The following is a 19,262-nucleotide window of genomic DNA, read 5'->3' on the forward strand; positions in this document are numbered from 1 at the left end:
CTTTTGCTCACATCAACGTGAGAAAATAATGAAGTACCTAAATTTATACAGTTTCGCTATCCCGATTTTAGATTTATCGGTGCACTAATAACCATGACACAATGTTTTCTGTTAAGTAACTAAATGGTAATATTCTTTTTATTAGCACAATGCCTAAACTTCTGGGGGAGAGAGCTAGTCGATTACAACGACTCCAGTGCTCAATTGATATTTACTTCATCGATCCACAAATGTTGAAAGACGAAGTCGACTTTCAATGAATTTGAACTCAGAACGTAAAAACGAACGAAATGTGGTGAAGCATCTTTTCTGGAGTGCTGGTAATTTTGGCAGATCACTGCCTTAGTCTAATTAGTAATATTGCAAAGCTTGATTTAAAAGCAACGAAAGTGACCAGGTGACATGCACATTACGAATAAAATCTTCAAAATTACATGCAAAACCTCAGTGAAAATTTTGAAGACTTTAAGAAGATAGTGTAAGTAAAAACATATACTAAATACTTACAACTACGCATATATATATATATATATATATATATATATATATATATATATATCTATATATATATATATATATATATATTGCGTGTATTAAACATTGACGACTATTTTGTAGCAATGTTTCTTTTTATTCCTTCTTGCCTTCCTTCTTTCTTATACTGTCTATATATTTATCTCTGTTTCGTAGCTTAATTATGGTAAAAAATTCAAGAAAATCTCGAGCGATTCAGATACAAGTAAGAAAGGAAAAGAAAATAACCAATGGTGAGACTAAAAGAAATTACAGTTAACTAACAATTTAGTATGTATAATTTATGTTTTCTTGTTGGCATGTATGCATGTGTACATAGAAGCATGGTATATTTTAATGTGAACATTTACACATTCGTATTCAGGTACCTTTTTGTGCATAAATATTCACACTCACTCGCACTCTGCCTGTCTGTCTCTCCCTCTCTCTCCCTGATACAAACACACACACAAACACACCAGACACACACACATATACACACATCCATATATATAATATATATATATATATATATATATATATTATATATATATATAATATATATATATATATATATATATATATATATATAAGGTGGTGCATTTGTGTAAGAGAAGGATGAAAGGGGAATAGAACAGTGTAAGTGATTGTGTGTGTTTGTGTGTGTGTGTGTGCGCATGTAATTGTATATCTTTGTACGGACATGCGCATGTATGTGTGCAAGCGGTTATTTTTTTTAATTGATCACTGTGGTTGGGATTTTGTGAAAGTAGGTCTTGACGTACAAATACTATGAACTCAATTCCTAAGAGTCCTCGTAGGTGTGATACGAACATAGGAATTTCCTTTGCATACGCAAGCTCCACACGGGTAATGAATGAAGCATTTGCTTTCGTATGATTGATGACTGCGGTTCACAAATCGCGCCATCCGTCGCCTAAGTATTTTTGCCGCAATAGATGTTGGTTAAACGTTAATTGCATAAGACATTGTTTAAATATTGCTTCATGCAAATAATTTTGCTTTCTTTAGAAGCAATTTTTGTAGTCCTTATTCAGCAGACCTTGGAATCAAACATTATAAATCTTTGTCTGTAAGGTTGATTCTATTGTACGGATTCGACCATTTTGAGAAGCACTTCAACTTCTTAAATAAAATCTTTATCTTTCAGGATATAAGTACCTCGTGATTGCTTTTCTTATTTATTTTTTGTATCGTTTTTGTGACAGATGTTGATTTTCCTTCAAATAAATATATGCATTATTTACATTTGACGGATAATTGCCCTCATCTTGTTTCTTGTTAATACAACGTTTCGGCTGATATACCCTCTAGGCTTCATCAGGTGTCTTGGGGAAAATTTCGAACCTGGGTTCTCATTAAACGTTGATTTAATAAAAAATAAGAAGAGGATAAATATCCGTCAAATGTAAATAATGTAGATAATGTACATAATTCTTCATCTCCAATGAGATGTTAACCAATCCCTTACCTGCTGTGATATTTGCAAAAGTCTTTTTCCCACCGATAACTCCGTTTTTGTAAGATTTTTCGTGATTGTTCCTTTCACTGTAGTGAGGAAGACTTTACTCCTTTCTCTCGCCTTCTTTCTGCTTTTCTTGACTCTTCACTTCTTCTTCTTCTTCTTCTTCTTCTTCTTCTTCTTCTTCTTCTTCTTCTTCTTCTTCTTCTTCTTCTTCTTCTTCTTCTTCTTCTTCTTCTTCTTCTTCTTCTTCTTCTTCTTCTTCTTCTTCTTCTTCTTCTACTACTACTACTTCTTCTTCTTCTTCCTGTTGTCTACTACCAATCATGGTGGGGAGGACTGAGAAGTCTTCATGCAATTTGCCGTACCACCTTCCTTCCTCACACCCACTTTTCGTCACCATCAATGTTTACTTTCTTCGAAACAAATTTTCGAAGAAACTTGAAAACAAAAATGTTTGTGTCACAACACCACCACCCAAATGGTGGGTTGGTTAACAAACGTCAGCCCCCACCTCTTTAAGGGTAGTTGGCTTGCAAAACGATTTAAACAAAATACAGTATAGATCTTTTTATAGAAGTAAATTACTCATAAACTTACAGCGCTCCAAAAACACACCTCCAGTTATGGCGATAATAATAATAATAATAATAATAATAATAATAATAATAATATTAATAATAATAATAATAATAATAATAATAATAATGAGAAGAAGGCGGCGAGCTGGCTGAAGCGTTAGCACGCCGGGCGAAATGCTTAGTGGTATTTCGTCTGCCGTTACGTTCTGAGTTCAAATTCCGCCGAGGTTGACTTTGCCTTTCATCCTTTCGGAGTCGATTAAATAAGTACCAGTTACGCACTGAGGTCGATATAATCGACTTAATCCGTCTGTCTGTCCTTGTTTGTCTCCACTGTGTTTAACCCCTTGTGGATAGTAAAGAAATAGGTATTTCGTCTGTCTTTACGTTCTGATTTCAAATTTTGGATTCGATAAATTAAGTACCAGTTGCGTACTGAGGTAGATCTAATCGACTGGTCCCCTTCCCAAGCATTTTAGGCCGTGTGCCTAGAGTATAAAAAGAATAATGAGAAGAATCGGTGATGCATGAAACGCTGTGATTGTCATTACCAATATTTTTATTAGCTGCAAAAGCAGCAGCAGGGGCAGAAGTACAGATGACAGCAGCAGCACCACCACCACCACCAGTAGTAATAATCGTAGTGGTAGTAGTAGTAGTAGTAGTAGTAGTAGTAGTAGTAGTAGTAGTAGTAGTAGTAGTCTCTACTTCTTTTGTTGTTACTTTCGCAACAAATTTCCTGCCTCAGTATTTTGTACTACTTCAACCCTCGTCACTATTTCATGGCGTTCAAGCTGTTACGATTCTTTATTCTTTATCGTTTCATTTATAATAAACTACTAAATTAAGCGCGTCATCTTCCTACTTGTGACGGTTGGGTGTGAGTGAAGGAAAGTTGGTTTCTATTTCTAAGAACATGTACATGTTACTGCTGTTGTTGATGGCATGATATTGGCGTTTCTGATTTTCTGTTGCGGTCAACTTTTTGAGTAAGATTTCATGAATCATGTAACAGTTTAGATTGATTATGTTATTATTGACATAGGAAAATCTCAATTGCTAACCTAAAAATCACCTTTCTTCCAACTAATCTCCACACCACCAGCCTATCTATCTATCTATCTATCTATCTATCTATCTATCTATCTATCTATCTATCTATCTATCTATCTATCTATCTATCTATCTATTTGACCGAGGTTACCGTGGTCTTTTCTGTAGGTTTTTCTTTCCACGGATAAACCTTATCTGTTTCTCCCTTTACACTTTACACCATGACATTTCTGTGATCGTTTTTTTTTTTCTATGATCCCTTTCGATCGAAAACCTACCCTTCTTGTCTGTCTGTCTACTTACCTATCTGTCGATCTCTTATTATCATTCTGTTCTTATTTCTGACTAACTACTTTTATATCCACCTATCCCAGTGTCACTCTACCTATCTACATGCACATGTACATAACGATGTATCTCTCTGTCTTTCTCTCTCTCTCTCTCTTTCTGTCTGTCTGTCTCGCTCTCTCTTTCTGTCTGTCTGCCTCTGTCTCTGTCTCTATCTGTCTGTATCTCTCTCTCTCTCCCTCCCCCTACCTCTGTCGACATGTTTAAAGATACTGCGGCGTAGATATATATATATGTAGATAGACAGCTATTTACCGCTATCTTTTGTTTGTGTCTGTCTATACTTTCTTTCTATATACGTGTGTGTGTGTCTGTCTTTAAACAAATCAGTCCTTGTTGTGTGCGTTGTTTTGTGCACGTGTATGCCCATGTGCATACGTGTGCGTGAATACCAAATTAGTCTATAAATCTTCTGTCCCATCACTCTCTCTTTTTCGTTTTCTTTCTCTTTTCTTTTGTCGTCCAACATCCTTTTTTTTTGTTTTCGTTTTTATTTCTACATCACATTTTGAAAAATACACGAAGTTGCATGGTTATCGTAAACAGAAGATTTAGATTCCCAATAATTAGCCAGACTCACGTTTCAGATCAAGCAACAATTAAACTAAAACATGTTTTCTTCTTAACAGGACACATCATTACAGAATCCTTGGAAACATTTTAAAGCATTCGCAACTATTTTTACATTTCTTACACCAAACATGCTTTGTCTTGTGATTGCTTAATGTCTTCGGTGGAAATGCCGTTCTTTTACGCATCGGTGACTGCTAAATTGTAATGCTTTGTACGTGATCAGAAGGAAACAATGGAAACATATCCCCATACTAACTCGCTAAAAATAAATGGAATTTATTATATGATATTGAAACAATTACAAGCACGGACAGAACATAATATGTGATGTTGTGAAGACTAGATCAGAATTCTAGACACGGAAACATTAGGGAAAACTTTCGAATTTTCTATTTACTAATTTTATTTATTTATTTATTTAATACATAATTCTATTTATTTTCTTTCTATTTGTAAATATTGACGTAAATATGGCTTTATAGATAGAAAACCGATGAGACAAATTTATGTATAACACTTGTGTGTATTTATGTGTTTTGACCCCAGTGCGTAACTGGTACTTATTTAATCGACCCCGAAAGGATGAAAGGCAAAGTCAACCTCCGCGGAATTTGAACTCAGAACGTAACGGCAGATGAAATACTGCTAAGCATAACAATAATAGTAATATTAATTAACTTTGTTTTATCGAACCCTAAACAAAGGAAGGCGAAGTTGGCCCCGGCGAAATTTGAACTCAGTACCAGAAGAAATACTGCTAATCATTTCGTCCGGTGCGATGACGACTCTGTCAGCTCGCAACCTTAATGGTATCTAGGACAAAAATCCTTGGTAATTTTCCCAAATGGAGAAAAAATAGAATTTTGCATAATTGACTAAAAGACCTGCCTTACTACAAGCAGCTATGTCTTACAATTGCACATTAAAATATTTTGTGTTTTTCCTTCTTACATTTTTCTCTCTACAACCTTATGTACGACCATTTGTTTCTTAAATGCAATTTATTCTTGAGTTCATTGTTCATCTTTTAAATTATTTTTTTAAACGATTTCAGTTTGCTTACGTTTTCATTGTTAAAGCATTTTCTATAAAGCTCCGATCTCGTAAAAGACAAATTTATTGCATTCCTAATAGACATGTCGGAAAATCAAATGAAAAATCAATGTAGAATGCTTCATCTCTTGGAGATTGTTTCTCAGATCGCAGAACTTTTATATGTGTGTATGTGTGTGTGTGTCTATGTGTGTGTGTGTGTGTGTGCGGGCGCACTTAAATAGATAGGTATAATGATAGATAGATAGATAGATAGATAGATAGATAGATAGATAGAACTGAGTGTTGGCCGAAAGCCTGATTGTGCTGAAGCTACATTTATTCGAAGAGAAACAAGAAACTATACGTCAGTGAGTTACTTCATGAACCGCTCCACCGATTTATCGAAAGGCGATTGTTTCCGTTTCGATTCCTGGCTGTAATTCAAATTGTTGAAACGTCTTCCCCAACCCGTTTATGTTTCAATTACAAATTCCCACTAAACTGTTAGTATTTTTGCCGCAAAGTGTGTAATACACTTATGCATATCTCATGATATATATATATATATATATATATATATATATATGAACGAGGTATAGATAGTAACTGCACGACAATGTGAGGTATATTTACCGTCTCAATATGGCTAACCACTAAGGATGGATGTTACTGTAGCTTGTAGCCCCAGGAGAACTTCTCCTCCAGCTGGGTATAGGCACACTTTCTGTGCTCTATCGGTATTTGCAAAGGGAGGTCATCCTTCCCTCGTCAACCTAAGTGATACGCACGGACTGCAGTTTCTGGGTATTGACCCGTCATCAGCGCACGGCAATCACCGGTTTTCGATATATATATATATATATATATACAGATATATATATATATACAGATATATACACACACACATAGATGCGCACGAACACACACGTACATACACGCGCATGTATGTGTATGTAATGTAGGTAACATGCCTGTGTGTGTGTGTTTGTATATGCGTGCATATATGTGTATGTATCTTTATATATACATATGTGCATATATTGAAGGCAATGACCAAAGGCAAAAGATACGACAACACATGCGGAAAAGGTTTAACAAATATTGTATGAGTTCAAATCTTACAAAAGGAAGGGAAATGACTTAAATTTTCGGATGCTAGTCCTTCGTCATAATTATTCTCATGAATTATAAATGGTAACTAAGGAATTAGTGTGAAAGAGAAAAAGTGATTAAGAAAAAAAAAAGCAAAATGGAAAATGTTAGGATTAGAGGGGAGTATTGTTCTATTGGGGTGGGGTGCAGAAAGGGATAAAAGGGTTGGGTGTATGTGCGAATGTGTAGGAGTATATCCTCATTTTGATATCCTCATAGGGTGTTACTGTATGTCTCGTTCCGTAGCTTATTTGCATATGTGTTTTGCAGAGGTATGCAAGTACGCTATTGGTGTGGGTTAGTGAAGGTTTGGAATTTGTAAGTAATCGTTAGGTGTGTGAGGAATGGTCAGGGACAGTGCAAATGCGAAATAAAGAAGAAAGAACGTATGTGATAGAAATGTATTAAAGCGTATGCGGAATACTGTGCTGTAATTTGGAAGTAAGTTACGAATAAGAGAAGATGTAGAAAGTAAAATACAACATTTTTACCAAAATGTATTAGTTCTGTGAAGGAAGAAAATTTGTGAGACTCACGAAAGGGCAAGAAAAATGCGATGAAGGTGAACGCAGAGCGTATAAACTGTGGAGAGTAAGAACAAAAAAAAAGAAAGAAAGAAAGAAAGAAAGAGAAAAGTGAGCAAATGAGATCAAGAAGTGAACAAGTGAGTTCAAAAAGTGAAGAGAAATGAAAGATAAACAGTTGGAAGATTGGGAAAATAGGAGATAAATTAGTAAAATATTAGAGAAAAATAATTAGAATGACATATTGATAAAAAATAAAGGAAAGTCCAGTGAGGTACGACGCAACTAGTGCAACGTCCGTGGAGATTGAAATGTCCATGTTATAGGGCGGACCTGTTAAACGAAAATTAGTGATACACTTAGAAAGGCAAACAATAGATGTGTAAGCACATGTCGGAGTTTCGGAGTTTAAGGCGTTTATAACGAAGAAAGCATAAAGAGAAAATCATGAGAATATAAACATGTTAAAATACTAAAACTCACAATGGAGAAAATTGGGAAAATCAGCTGAAGAGAATTTTGTCAAAAGGCGTGGTTGGAAGAGTTGATGCAATTATATGGTAGAAAAAACTTAGCGAAAAGAAAGAGAATATCTGAGATAGAAGAGTGACGAGGAAGGGAGGTAAGAGATGGAAAATAAGCTAAAGAGGTGGGCGTGCATGTGCATGCGTGCGTGTGTGTGTGTGTGTGTGTGTGTATGTGTGTGTATGTGTGTGTGTATGTATGTGTGTGTGTATGTGTGTGTGTATGTGTGTGTGTGTGTGAATGTGTATGTGCGTGTGTAAGCGAGTTAAAGAGTCCTTGTCATGGAAGATGTGAAGCAGAATTGTCAAGTAAAATGGATTTCAAGGGAGAAAGAAAATCTTTGAGTGAGGAAACGTGCAATTGCGAGTGTGCGTATGTGTGCATGTAGACAAAATGGTATTTGAAAGCGCTGCTGGGTATATGCGTAAGTGTCAGAATACAAGACAGTTGGTGACTGGTGTCATGTGCGTGTGTGCCTGCATGCACGTATGTGTAGGTATACGAAGATATGCGTCGGTATGCGCGTGTTAATGTAACGATGTATGTGAGTGTGTGTGAATATGCCGCTGGTTATAGGATTATGAAGGGTTTGAGATGACAGAAGAGATGTGATATATGTATATGTGTGTGCAAGTGAAATGTGTAGGGGTTGGTAGGAAAGAGCCTGTTTATGTGAAAACAATGTTAGTGTAGTGGGTATGTGAATCGATGTGAAAGAAGAAACTCCTTTCCAGGAGACTAAGTGATCGGTGAGTGATGATGTGTTTCGGTGAATATGTGATGTGTGTGTGTGTATGCATTTGTGCTTGTGTGTAGGTTGCTAGGTATATGAATGCGAGGAGTGGATATGTGAGTGTATGTGTCTATTAGCATAACAGTGTGTCTATGTGCATGTGTGTATGTGTATTCATGAAAGTGCTTGTGAATATGGGTATGTGAAAGAGATGAGAAAAAAGATAAGTGTATCTGTATATGGAAAAGAGAGTCGTGTGAGGGTGTTAGGAAGAAGTGTAGCTTAAGATTTGTGTATGGAAACACGTCCTCAACTGATGAAGACCGATCCTATGCAATCCAAAGATTTGGAAAGGATTCCAGAGTAGATAAACACCCCAAACATCACTCGACTGCTGTTCATAGCTGAGCATAGTACACCAAGATGCTACAAATGTGGAAGTACCATTAAAGTTAAGTTGCATATTTGCTAATAACAGAAGTTAAGATATGGAACGCCTGTACTGACACCAATCTCGTTATCAGAATCAATAACGACATCAGGAAAAGCAACAGCATAAACAGCAATGAGAACAGCGTTAACAGCAACATCAGGAGAAAGAACAGCAGCAGCAACAATAACTGAATCCATCTAAAAATCACAAAAACAATACCGACTAACACCTATTTCTTTACTATCCACAAAGGGCGAAACACAGAGACGACAAACAAGGACAGAGAAACGGATTAAGTCGATTATATCGATCCCAGTGCGTAACTGGTACTTATTTAATCGACCCCGAAAGGATAAAAGGCAGAGTCGACCTCGGCGGAATTTGAACTCAGAAGGTAACGGCAGACGAAATACCTATTTCTTTATTACCCATAAGGGGCTAAACATAGAGGAGACAAACATGGACAGACATAGGTATTAAGTCGATTATATCGATCCCAGTGCGTAACTGGTACTTATTTAATCGACCCCGAATGGATGAAAGGCAAAGTCGACCTCGGCGGAATTTGAACTCAGAAGGTAACGGCAGACGAAATACCGCTAAGCATTTCGCCCAACGTGCAAACGTTTCTGCCAGCTCACCGCCTTAATACCGACTAACACCACGGGCCAGAAGAATAATTTCACCAGCAAAAAGAGAAACGGCCTCACGCATATATCCACGAAAGTTAGGTGAAAGACATTCCTGAACTTACATCAGCATACGTATCTCATCATTTTTTTGTAAGCATCTCCGAATCAGTGACTTAGTCTTTTGACATAGTTGAGACTAACCTGATCAAAGACGTCATAGTTTTTGAGAAGATGGAATTAGAAACAAATATATATCCGCCAGACTGTTTTGCTTTCCACGGACAGTTTCCTCACCTGTACCCATCAGGACGATAGTATACAACTACAGTCATTGAAAGAAAAAAAGAAAAACGAAATGATGTGGAAAGATGATAGAATTAGCTGCGACAGTTGATGGTAAATTTGTGTATGAGGAGTAATTTCGGGGAAAGGCAAATCGATTACAACGACCCGGGGATTCAACCGGTACTTTATTGTATCGACTAAGCAAAGGCAAAATTCGACCCGGGCGGCATTTGAATTCTAAACGTAACGGCGAAAGAAATACCGCTAAGCAGTTTTGACCGGCACGGTAACAATTCCACCAGCAAGACTCCTTAATTGAAGACTTAATGATACAGCCATAAAGCAACGGGGTTTTTTAAGTACAAAAATATAGACCTAATAAAATTGAAAAAAAATATAGAAAGATAAATAAATAGGCGCCGGAGTGGCTGTGTGGTAAGTAGCTTGCTCACCAACCACATGGTTCCGGGTTCAGTCCCACTGCGTGGCATCTTGGGCAAGTGTCTTCTGCTATAGCCCCGGGCCGACCAATGTCTTGTGAGTGGATTTGGTAGACGGAAACTGAAAGAAGCCTGTCGTATATATGTATATATATATATATATGTATGTGTGTCTGTGTTTGTGTGTCTGTGTTTGTCCCCCTAGCATTGCTTGACAACCGATGCTGGTGTGTTTACGTCACCGTCACTTAGCGGTTCGGCAAAAGAGACCGATAGAATAAGTACTAGGCTTACAAAGAATAAGTCCCGGGGTCGATTTGCTCGACTAACGGCGGTGCTCCAGCATGGCCGCAGTCAAATGACTGAAACAAGTAAAAGAAAAAAAGAAAGAATAAAAAAGAAGTATATAAAACAGAGCTGAACTCAAAAGTGTGGTTCAGTTTTATTCCTTTGTAGTGAATTTATATTAACTAGTCGGGTGAAATATCAGTTTAGTACGAGGAAACATCCTTTCAGATTGAAACCTATTATAAACGTTTAAGGCAGTGCTTTTCAAACTTTTTGCTGGAGCGGAACCCCAAGGAAACATTCCACTGGCTCGAGGAACCCCTGTGCAATAATTTCATAGTCTTATGCACACATATCTGCACAGGAAAATTAAAAATTACTGCCGATTTTAGCAGTTTTTTAACTTCTTGCAGAACCCCTGGACTGTACTGGCGGAACCCTAAGGTTCCGTGGAACCCTGGTTGAAAACCACTGGTTTAAGGCAAGTCTGAAGTAACTACACACTTGAATACGGACAATCCACATTTTTACAACTTCGGTGTACCTCTTGCGCTCGTTGCACTTGTGTGGTCTCTTTGTTCTATGTTGATCAGAAAAGGAAACAAAATAAAAGCTGGTAATGTGCATTACATCTGTAGAAACTTTCTTTGAGTAATGTCACTTAAATATCTTTTGTTTCAGATGTTTATTTTAAATCATTATACATATTTGTTGGACGCAAACCAGCAGCCTTGAATTATTAAATTTCGAGAAACGAATAATTAATCGGTTCTGATATAAACATTATAGGAGTGGGCAAAGTGTTTTAAAACTGTATGCATTAAGTATGTGTCTATAAGCGTGCGCGCAAGTGTGTGTTTGCGTGCACACGTGTGTATGTATGTATCTATGCATATATATATATATATATATATATATATATATATATATATAGAGAGAGAGAGAGAGAGAGAGAGAGGGGAGGAGAGAGATGAAGAGAGTGAGAGTGTGAGTATATATATTCAGCGGGAGGAGAGAGAGAGGGGAGAGAGAGGAAGAGAGTGAGAGTGTGAGTATATATATTCAGTAGAGGATTGCATTATTCAAGTAATATTAATATTAGCATCCTAAGGTCACTGAAGTTCTTTATTGTTCTTTTGCTACATTCATGTTACTAAACTTTTATAAATTCCCTCAAGTGCCTTAGTTATCGCCAATATCTTTTGATACAATGAAACCATGTTGAGTAAATCTTTTCCCTCTCAGTATATGAAGACGTAGTGCATGAATGGTGTGTCAACCAAGGGTTTACTTTAGTAATAAAGAGCTCTCAAGAGAGTTGACCAACAGAAAGTCGTCAAGTAAGGAACCACCTCATATAAGTGTTTAGGCCCTTGACTTCTTACATTCTAAAGGACCCAGGCCGCAGCCAATTCGTGACTCCTGGGTACTCTTCTGCTGACACTTTTTAGGTACTTGGATATCGGATACTTATGCATTACAGCCACTTGGAGATTTCGCCTTGTTTGGACTTTTCTCCGTTGACAAATCTTTCAAACATTCTTAAATAGGAAATAATATTGGTTATTATGGTGTCGCTGAAACATCAACGCTACCACAATAAGTTACGCGGAGTTACTTCCTTAGAGATAAACTACAAAAATATTGCCATAAAACGTTATGGAGATCATTATCGGTCTTCTTCTACCAGAGGAACACCTCTCTACTGTCTGATATTGCATTTAGGGCTTTGGGTCTATTCTTTCTAGAGTTGTTTCATAAGATCCTAAGCCGATTTGCCCACAAAATCTCTGGCTCCAAACTCTATGGTATAAAACTTCACCCGGAAATTGGCTTCCCTCAGGCTGTTGGCCAGACTGGCATATTCATTTTTTTTTCGGTCTTAGACATGTGTGTTTCTTCTATTCTACTTTTAAATGGCACGGGAATTTCAATCAAAATCAGTTGTTTTGATGAACTAGAATAGAGTACGACATCCGGCCTCAATTTACTCTTCCATGTGATTTCTGGTTGTTTTGTTACTCCGGGGAGGCCTGATGAGCACTCTCAGACATCATTTCCATCCAGAAGACTCCATTCCCGTAACCCCAAATGACATAGCGGTTCTTGACCAAGATTTGGTTCTTCCTGTCTTTAAGAATTTTGTCGGAGATTCTGGTTATACTCTTTCCGTACTTACCACTTGAACGATCTTCTTATACCCTTTATTGTGCATCCACGTGCATGACCTTGGATGTTCTTCCTACTCTGCGGGAGCTCAAAATATGTGCCATTATTTGTCTACCCCGGCAACTGAGGGCACTCGGGGTTATTTTATTTATCCCACTTCATTTGGTTTAAATCAAAGACAATTCCAAAGATAGGGCTTATTCTAAGAGGCACCATAGGTCACAAGTCGTTCGAGCTGTGACACTTCTGGAGCGTTCCATTCCGCGTGGTCCACTAGCTCTGCTGTCTCTGATGTACTGCCTTCCGGATTTTTGGGGCATACTCTTCTTTTTTCACATCCTATGAAATCAGATCTCTACTCATCATTTCCCTGGCTTCTGACCATTTTTGTCATGCCTAATCTCTGTTTATTGGCCCAAGCGTTTCTCTGATTGTAAAATCTTTCCTTTACTGCAACCACCGCCTCCTGGCCTTTGCATTTCCTACCTATCTTCAGCTTGAGCAGGGTCAACTACGTGACCTTGTCTTCCGAGTCTTCAAGCATGTTTAGGATCCTTCTTTTCCGTCTTTGTATTCCCTAACGATGAACTTGAGACATAGCTTCAGCTGGGCTTGTCGACAGATGGAGCACCAAGCCAGTGCCTTGGGAACTTGTTGATTTTGGCCTCCGAGTATTCCACTTTCGTAAATCAGCAGACGCCAGACTGCCTTTAGTCTTAGCATCAACTGCTATCACCCAACCTGTACAAACATTTTCTCTGAGAAAATGAGATTTGGTGCCAGCACAAACATGGGTTAACGTTCAATATCGTCCCTAGCGCTGTAAAATTTTGAGCTAGTTTATGTTCATTGAGGTTTTATAAGTTTCCTGTGTAGAAACTTATAAAATATGTGTGGAATTCTTAACAATAATTTGCTTTCAAACATATCTCATTTCTTGCTTTTATTAATTTTTCTCCTTCTTTCTAATTTCGTTTGTATGTTTATTTTTCACTAACCGTAACACTATACCCGTCTTCAACAAGTTATCTCGACTCTCAATCATATAGCGATATACATTAACTAAGTATTACATACGTCAAAACATAATTTTTTATTACAATATTCTTGAATCTTCTTCCGCGCGTAATAAGCAATATTTCTTGTTAACAAGCACATATTCTTGACTAAAAGCTTGGATTCGGTGAGATTGTGCTTGTGTGCATATACACTCGTAGTAAGTCATTGGTATTAGAATACTCTCTAGATGTGCAGATAACATGGCTTACAAATACCATCGCATATGCCACATATTCTTGCATACATACATACATACATACATACATACATATATATATATGCATGAAAGAATATGAAGAATATATATGTATGTTTATACATAAATATATACTTACATATACGCATACATATATTTATACACACACACTCACACACACACACACACCACACACACACACACATATATATATACACACACACAGTCACATATTTGCACCCGCCTGCATGTTAGTGTAGGTTCATGGTTGTGCGTTAATGTATTACTTGTGGCTATATCCTGTATCTTGTTTCAACACGAATAAAATATATCCGAATCTGTCGATACAAAATGGTATCACTGAAGACGGTGGGGAATTACAAGAACGGGGGAAATATTTACCTAATTGCATATGGCAAAAATTAGTAAATTCTCTTTCTGACATACCCCATAGCTTCCATTTCCCCCATTCACTCTCTCGTCCATACATACATACATGCATAGTTGCATTTATCATTTCTCACGTATACATTTCCATAGATAATGTTAAATAAAATTGCATGGTATCAAAGAAAAAAGTGTGTATCTATGTATGTATATGTATATATATATATATTATATATATATATATATATATATATATATATTAATAAAAGGAATTCCAACCTTGTCTGATTTTGTCAAATCAGACAAGGTTGGAATTCCTTTTATTAATATATTCTTCTATACACAATCACAAACACCCGTATATATATATATATATATATATATATATATATATATATATATATATATGTGTGTGTGTGTGGTGTGTGTGTGTGGTGTGTGTGTGTGTGTGTGTGTGTGTGTGTGTGGTGTGTGTGGTGTGTGTGTGTGTATGTATGTATGTATGTATGTATGTATGTATGTATGTATGTATTCGCATTGGGACCCCCCTTTGCATCGAAAACCGGTAATTGTCGTGCGCTGACGACGGGTTAATACCCAGAAACCCGGCTCCGCACGTATCACGTCAAGTCGACGATGGGAAGGATGGCTTCCCTTTGCAAATACTGATAGGACACAGAAAGTGTGTCAATAGCCAGCTGGAGAAGATGTTCTCCTGGGGTTACAAGCTACAGTAGCATACACTCTTAGTGGTTAGCCACATTTAAGCGGCAAATATACTTCACATTGCCGTGGAGCTACTGTTTATACCTCGTCCAGAGATTTATCTTTGGTTTTATATATATATATATATAATATATATATATATAGAGAGAGAGAGAGAGAGAGAGAAGGAGAGGGAGAAAGAGAGAGAGAGAAAAGCTCTTAAGTGTTCTCATACCAAGTTGTACTCAAGGTGGAATAACTTTTATGTCGATGACATTTTTTTGGGGCAGAAGCAAGCATCTCTAGAATGAAAAATGAACATACCTTCAATGAATATCGTATCAATTCGAAATAACATTTTTTCTTGAGATTATTATACCTCTCATTCGGAGCCGGTCGTATTTGCTAATAAGCATACGTCTACGTTATCTCGAAGGAAATACACCGTATGCAGTTAACTTGTAAGCTATACATATTATGCATTGATTCTTCTAACAGAAACATATACACGCACATATACACGCACATATACACAGACACGCATACACAAAGACATTTGTTACGTGTGTGTATGTGTGTGTGCGTGTGTGCATGCGTACGTGAGTACGTGTGTAACCAGTAGCTAAAATTTTTACATGCTTACTGAAACATTTTCTCTAAACCACAAATACCACATGCTGATGAATCATAAATTATTAAACTATTTGCAATGTTTTGTAAAATAGCATACTATGATCATTTGCACTTTGGTAAGTGAAATGAATTTCTAGGTCTTTATAATAAGTTTTTATGTATAGGATAGAATAGTGGCTGAGTCTATTTAACATTAAATGAATTTCTCGTTAATATGAAGTATGTAGGAAAACAAGATATACACGTAAAACATTTAGAAGTCCAATCGGTGTGTGAAAATAAGAGGTGAAATTTAAAAGGAAGTCTATTGAATATGTAAAACTTAGAAAAAATCCTTCTTTTGTATCAGAGAATAAATATTTGGATTCAAATTAAAAAGAAAACGTTTAAAATTCAATTTCTTTTAAAAAGGATACCTACAAAATCTGTTTTTAATTAATGATTCAATTTTTAATAATTAACTGTAACTCACTTTTGAAATGATATTTTCTTCTGTAGGCTTGTAATAAGTCAATAATATACTGTTATGAATTTATAATGAAACAAATGTATAAGTTGAAACGAAGTATGAATATAATGGAATATATGCTAAAATATAAATAACTAAGAAAATAACTTCAATGTGGATTAATATGAAAGTTAAATGTTATATTCAAAATGTTACACCTCTGAAAAAGATGTAACAGACACAATTTTTCATGCTAGGGTGTACAAAGAAATGAATATAGAACATTTTCTTTTAAAGAGTTATGTCATATGGAAATTGTTAGGTATGTGCAGTACATGTTATTTATTACTCAGAGAAAATTGGTCAAATATGCTAATATATTTTATGACTTAACAGTATTTTTGCAAGATTGTTTCATGTGAGTATTCGCATGTATTCGCATAGACTATATCTTGTTATTTAGAACATATGTTGAAACAATGATATAGATTACTCCAATACCAAAAAAAAAAGAAAAAAAAAACTAGTGCGTAAAAGTGAAAATATTCAAATATAAGATTAAAAATGCATTATTATAAGTGTATTAAAATAGGAAAAAAAACTCATGGAAAATAAAATCTAAGTAAAACTGGGTTACAAATTAAAATAAAAAAATTATGTGCAAGTTAGAATATGTAGACGTACATGATATCTAGAGAGATTATTTAGACTAAGTGTAATGTAAATTATTGGACATGAACACACGGTCATTCTTTTTCCCATGTGGTTACTAAATCACTTGTTATAAGTTTGACTGTGTACACAAGCATAGACTTTATTTAACTTCATAAATTGTAATTGATTAGAGTATGTTTTCTTCTACAGCATTGTGGATAATTGAATAATTTGTAATTAGTGAGATTGTGGTATTTGTGGTTTAGCTACCGGTTACACACACACATGCGCACACATATGTTCATTCACATATATCTGATATACATGTATGTGTATATTTGTGTATATGTACGTGTATCTCTGTAAGACGAATCAAGCACACAAGTTAACTAGATTCGGCGTGTTTGTTACGAGATAAGGTAGTCGTTTGCTTGTTCACAATCGTGACCACCTACGACTGCAAAGGAGAAATAACCTCAAGAATAAATCCTATTTCAAATTGATATTAATTGAGGCACTGTTTATTTTTCTGTCTAGAAACGCTTGCTTCTACTGTAATAGATTCCATCGACATATTAGTTATCCCACCTTGACTCCGACTAGGCATAATAGTTGAATAATACAAAACAAAGTCGAGAACATTTAAATTGAACAAATAATTTATCTTATATAGTATATAGTGTTGATTTATTTGTCCTTGTTGATAAAATACATTCCACATTTTACTTGGCTCATACGAAGCTTTATTGTCATTCATTGTTATATAGCAAATACTAATAATAAAAGGGTAAAGACATCCTTCGGTCATGAATGACCATGGGATTGCACCTAGAAAAATCTCTTCTGAGGAACAAGTCCGGGCAAAGTTGTTTATGGAAGACCAGCAGTCGCCCATGCATACCAGTCTCCCCTCTTCACACTAATACACCTTGGCACCTGTGACGTTACAGGTCATTTCTACAGCTGAGTGAACTGGAGCAACATGAAATAAAGTGTCTTGCTCAAGAACACAACACACAACCCCGTCCGGGAATCGCATTCATAGCCTCATGATTGCGAGCCCGACGCTCTACCCATTGAGCCATACGCCTTCACATAGCAAATATTAGTAATACTATATAAAATAACATACGATGTAGAATATCATATCAAAAATATGTAAAATAGTTATCAAAAATATTTCCGTTTCAGGAGAGTGTCGAGTATTCGCGTGGTGGTAGCCGTAATCAATTCCAAATAAGTAACGGGGAATAATCTAATCAGGAATTCTCAAATTTGACGTGCACTTATAGAGACGGCGGTCTGATTTCCTGAAGGCAAGAAACTAACTTCGGAGACATTTATCTATCTTATCTTCTGTGGCCGAGACACATAGATATAATCAAATATGAGTGGGACGAATTTAAGGCATAGGTAATTTGCATACATGATGGAAAAATAATGAGCTAAGAAAAATAACTCTGTATGGACAGTAGTATGTATTTGAACCACAAATACGAAAAAGGATATATTACATAGCAAAATAACAGTTCTATATTTAAAAGACGAGGAATTATGTACATTATTTACATTATTTATATTTGACGGATATTTGTCCCCATCTTGTTTGTTGTTAGCTCAACGTTTCGGCTGATATACCCTCCAGTTTTCATCAGGTGTCTTGGGGAAATTTCAAACCTGGGTTCTCATTCCTAAGACACCAGATGAAGGCTGGAGAGTATATCAGCAGAAAAGTTGTGTTAACTACAAAGAAGATAAGAACAAATATCCGTCAAATATAAATAATGTAAATAATGTAGCAAAATATCGTACGTTAAAATCTCTCTCCGTTTCTAGATGGCTTCACCTATCGCTTGGAAGCAACTGATTCCGTCTCTAAACAACACAAAGATAAAAATTAAGGATCAATAATTCTCGATAATTCGTGTCATTACGGAAATAACAGTCTGATTGTCTGAAAACAAAAGGATAGCTGTAGACACTTGGAGCAATCTGTATTAAAATTCAAGTGGTCCCCAAGTTCAGCGAGTTAGGGCCCGTAGAATATTTAAAAAGGGAATAGTTAAGGTAAAGAACTGAAACCAGAAACAAATTGAAGACAGAATAGATGGATAGATAGATGGATGGATGGAAAGATAGATAGATAGATAGATAGATAGATAGATAGATAGATAGATAGATAGATAGATAGATAGATAGATAGATAGATAGATAGATAGATAGATAGATAGATAAATGGATAGGCAGACAGACAGACAGACAGACAGACGGAAAGACAGACAGACAGACGGACAAACAGATAGATAGATATTATGAACTGAAAGAAGCAAGCAGAGCAAGCAAACGAAGCAAGCAAAGTAAGCAAGCCGCGTAGAAAAAAAAAGAAAAGGACAGAAAGGAAGAGGAAAATAAA

This window comes from Octopus sinensis, linkage group LG1 (genome assembly GCF_006345805.1).
Source record: "Octopus sinensis linkage group LG1, ASM634580v1, whole genome shotgun sequence".
In the NCBI taxonomy this organism is placed as follows: domain Eukaryota; kingdom Metazoa; phylum Mollusca; class Cephalopoda; order Octopoda; family Octopodidae; genus Octopus; species Octopus sinensis.